At 51.3% G+C, this 4,600-nt stretch overlaps 1 long non-coding RNA gene across 1 annotated transcript; it reads left to right on the top strand.

The window, feature by feature from the left end:
- The first annotated feature begins 476 nt into the window (after nucleotides 1-476).
- On the top strand, nucleotides 477-3,555 carry LOC129603408 (uncharacterized). Its single transcript, XR_008693231.1, has 3 exons — nucleotides 477-1,196; nucleotides 2,375-2,503; nucleotides 2,616-3,555. It is a non-coding gene; the product is annotated as an uncharacterized LOC129603408 (long non-coding RNA).
- Nucleotides 3,556-4,600: the final 1,045 nt, after the last annotated feature.

Below are 4,600 nucleotides of genomic sequence, written 5' to 3'. Positions count from 1 at the left end.
TCACGTGCGCTTCCTGCCAGTTATTCATAAAGGCTTTCACGGTTGCTGCGTCTGCTGCTCACAGACTGAGTGTTGATGTCATTTGTTTGGTCGACGACCGCCCTCAGGCCGGTTATTAGATGCTTGTTAAGAAGGGCAGCTTTTATCTCATCCACCATTCGGATGTATTTTTATGAGCACGAATAACATGAGAGCAATTGCTTGAACTGCTGAAGTAATAAAAGGGAACTCTGGTAATTGAGGATAATGGTTATTTGCTCTTCACCATCTGTGTGACAGAAGTCGGCCGTGCTGTCTGCTGTAGTTAATGTCACGTGTTTGGAGGGAAACAGGAGACGGGGAGGATCAAACCGTGGCCGATGACATGACCGTATGCAAAGCAGCATCTGCAGCCGTCCTGTCGCAGCGTCGCGGCGCTCGCTCGCCCGCTCACTCGCTCACTCCCTTCAATTCCGCCCTTTTTCCCTTTTATCAACGAAATTGAGAGCTGCTTCTCAGAGCAAGAAATAAGAAGTCGGTCTCACTCCAGTGGCCAAAGTAATAGAGAAATGACGGGAGCAACAGGCAGCGGTTATTTACAGCTTTTATTTATTTATTTGCTCAGACGTTATCTGGTGCCCGTGTTGAAGAAGAGGCGAAAAGCAATATTCATTTTTTTTAATGGCGCTGCCCTCCACAGATAATGTCCCGCTCTTATTTCCTTTCTCCTGGGTTTCTCATGCAACAAAGTGTGCCAGGAATGCAAAGTGCTGCTTTGTCCTCACATCCACTCAGCGGAACCGGCTACAGTGATCGACATCGGCATCTACCTGTGTTAGACTGAGGACCCTGCAGCACAAAGCAGGGTGAATGAGCGCATTCTGGGTGACGAGCAGTTTTCTTTCTGGCCAATTAGCACCAAATGTCCATTCTATGACCTGAGAGCGGACGGACGGAACCAGCACTTCTCATTCCACGCATGCTTTCTTGTTGATCTGCCTCTTTTGTTTTGGCTTGTTTTTTCCCTGTGTGTTTTATTCATGATTCTCAGGCCTCTTCAGCGTCATCATTTACAATGCAATCATTCTCTACGCGTCGGTGCGGCTTTGGGGGGAAATCGGCCTCCTCTGGTTTAAGGACACCCGGAGGCCACGAGAACAAATACTTCCCAGATGCCATTTGAGAGCAAGCGGAGCGGCGGCGTGCTGGTGTTTGAGGTGATTACCATCGATGAGTCTGAGCCGTTTGATAATTTAGTGCTCACTCAACTCCCAGCATATTTTAGCCGTGTCATATTCAAACTGAATAATTCATGTGCAAATATGCAGAAGAAGTTTGCTCAATTTGAGGTGTTTGCTAAGTTACGAGTCCTAATCTGAGGGAACAGAGCAAATCACATTAGGGGCTGAGGGCGGCGGGGGGCCACGCGTGAGCTGCATGTGAGCATCACGTCCTCATCACCCCCATCACCGCCCCAACAACTCCCCATCGCCTCCATCACCGCCCCATCACCTCCCCATCACCCTCATCACCCCCATCACCGCCCCAACAACTCCATCACCGCCCCAACAACTCCCCATCGCCCCCATCACCCTCATCACCCCCATCACCTCCAGATCACCTCCATCACCGCCCCATCACCCGATCACCCCATCACCTCCTCATCACCCTCATCACCCCCATCACCCCATCACCTCCCCATCACCCAATCACCCCATCACCTCCCCATCACCTCCCCATCACCTTTCATCACCCCCATCACCTCCATCATCTCCCCATCACCCCCATCACCTTACCACCCCCCTCCCCCAACCCCCATCCTCTCCACATCACCTCCCCATCACCCCATCACCCCCATGACCCCCATGACCTCTATCCCCCTTATCACCTCAGCTCCCACCCCTTCTGCTGGTCCTTCAGTCCTGGGTCTGACGGGGGCTCAGGCCTCGGCTCACGGCCGTCAGACCTGTCTAGTCCTTTGAGGTGACTTGGGAGCAGTTCCTACCGGACCGCGAGATAAAAGACAAAGAGAACGGATGAAAGACGTGCCGAACACATGAAAGCGCTGCCCATTACTGGACTCGGCCGCTGAAACTGAAGCCTGGAAGCTTTTCAAGTCGGCGCTGCCTGCACAGGCTTTCCGCCGCTCCTCGACGAGGAGGCTAATGATTTGTTTGAAAGCCAGCTCACCGCTCCTGGGTGGGAGGCTGGAATAGAAAACAAGTCCAGCCAGGTGTGCCGGCTGCTGGAGGCGCCGGGCTGGGAACAGCCGGCGTGGCATTCAGAGCCGTGTGAGAGGTGCCCTTCTCTGCCTCTAATGCATCCGGGGGTGCGTGATTGATTTCTTTGCACAGGAGCCGGTGTCTTAATGTCCTAATGCATTGCTCTGTCACAGAGGGCCGCCTTGGCAAGCTGCCCTTTCCACAGACTGATCTGCCACTGGATTGGATGAGACCGGGGTAAATAAATAGGAGGGGACGCTGCAGGAGCAGAGGGACGGCAGCAGGCGTGATCACAGCGGCAGGTAAACGCCGACGCGTGCACACATCGTTTGCTTTAAAACACAGCCCTAAAGTGGTGAAAAGCATAGTCTCACTGCGTGTTTGTTGTTTCTTCACTGGATATTGATTTGACAGGGTGAGGCCTGGTTCATTTCAGGGCACCAACTGCTGCTGTTGTTGTTCAGAGCCTGAGGGAGGAAAGCACCAATCAATAAATTGTTTGACAGCATTTTCATGCACTTCTACTTTGCTGAAGAGGCCCCTGTGGCTCACACCTCGTGCCACTGCGACTGTGTCTCCCCAGCATTACAATATGCTCACGCCGCCCGGAGGAGCAGGTGCAGTGACGCTGAGGAACGTGCAGCTTCACGCAGACAGCGGGCGACCTGCACCCCCGGCGGAACCGAGAGCAGCGTTCAAGAGAAGCATCCTCGCTTCTCTGAGCACGAATTCATCAAATTAAATCCAATTTCAAAAGTCATTCACCTTTGGTAAATGAGGGTCGCAGCAGACATTTCTGAGCTGGATGCCTTCAGAGCCTCGGCTGGTGAAACCACTGCTGTCTGTGGGTCAAGTGAGTGTTTGGAAAGTTTATGGGTGGTGAACTTGCCTCGTGGCCATTTGGCTGCTTCGCCTCAACCCTCCATCCTCCAGTCAAGGCTTTTACTCAGCAGCAGAATAAGTAAAAGTAATAAAAAGTGTCTTCAGACAGAGAACTTTTTGGAAACACGTTTGTCTGAGATGGTAAATAAGTTTGTTATGCTTGGCGCTGCTTTCGTGCATATGGACATCATTTGCAGGAGATCAGCTGCTGTGTATGTTGAGCAGCGCAGCGCAGAGGTGGGTGAGTCTGCAGACGTCTCCCTCATTATTCAGCTCTTGCTTACTGTAATGTTCCTACGCTGTTAAAATAAATGAGCAGCACTCAGGTTTTAGTGTTTATGGGCCCACATTAACAGCCTTTTACTCCCGTGGTTTCTAATGAGGACTTAGAGGAAGAAAACTCTGTCACATGCGTGTTGTGACAAGGACTTTTACTGAGCATATAAGCAATAGTTCATTATTACCTCTGTGGTCTGAACCCTGTTGACTGCATTAGACAAACGGAAAACAGACTTGTGCATGTAATGAATACGTGTGATTCTTGTTCAAATCCAGGCCATATTCATGAAGTCTTGGTTGTATTTGCTCCACATCATTATCTATTATTATCTGCCTCAACTTTATGTTTGTGCACATGTAACTCGACTCGACTCCAAACCTTCACCCGGTCCAAGTTATCGTCTCCTGGAATCAACAGCCTCCAGGACTGTTCTGTCTGACTCCTGACTTTGCTTTGTGAGGTCAATATGCTGGAATTGGCGAAACAATCTCTGAAGACGCCTTTAAAACATGCGCTGTTCATTAGATACTGAAGGCGCTGTCGTCCTCACGCTTGTTTCCAACTTGACGGCCTCTCGTTCGTTTCGTGTTCGTGTCTGATTGAATTTCTGCATTTGTTAATATTTGTATTTCTCCGCTGCTTCGCTGGGACATCCTACAGCGCTGGGTGCGGCTGCCAGCCGGGTCCTGCAGGTGCCGTTTTCCACCTCCAGAGAAATAACTCCTCAACAAGAGCGTTTTTATGGCCAAAAAATTGTAATTTGTGGCTTCAGTGGAGTGTTAAAATGTAATGACCCAAGGTGGAGCAGAGCAGAAAAAAGACTTGGGAATTAGGCAGATTCAAAGGAGTCGTTTCTCGCTCCCCCGCCTCCCCCGCCTCCCCCGCCCCCATGACAAACAATAAACAGGCAGTGATGCTGTGTGTGCACAGACAGGACGATGCTGAGAGACTGGATTCAACAATCAGTGGCTCCATCTGCAGCCACGTGGCCTCTGCCCCGACCTCTGGCCTCCCACTGCAAACTCAGTCAGCAGCTTTTATTCTACAGCAAACAGCCGGCTCCCACTGGTGCTGGAGGAAAACCAACAGAGCATCCCAGAGCAAACGGCACCGGTGAAGCCGGGGTGCAGAGGTCGCCCCCTCTGGCTGCACACGAGGTCTCCTTCAGCTTCAGACAGAAGAAGTGAATGACGGCTGCAGGTTCACAGCTCAGTGTGAGGCGCATGCAAACCTCACG

Source organism: Betta splendens, chromosome 19 (assembly GCF_900634795.4).
Source record: "Betta splendens chromosome 19, fBetSpl5.4, whole genome shotgun sequence".
NCBI classification, from domain to species: Eukaryota; Metazoa; Chordata; class Actinopteri; order Anabantiformes; family Osphronemidae; genus Betta; species Betta splendens.
Note: the sequence above shows the minus strand (reverse complement) of the source record. Positions and strands in the feature narration are given on the sequence as shown.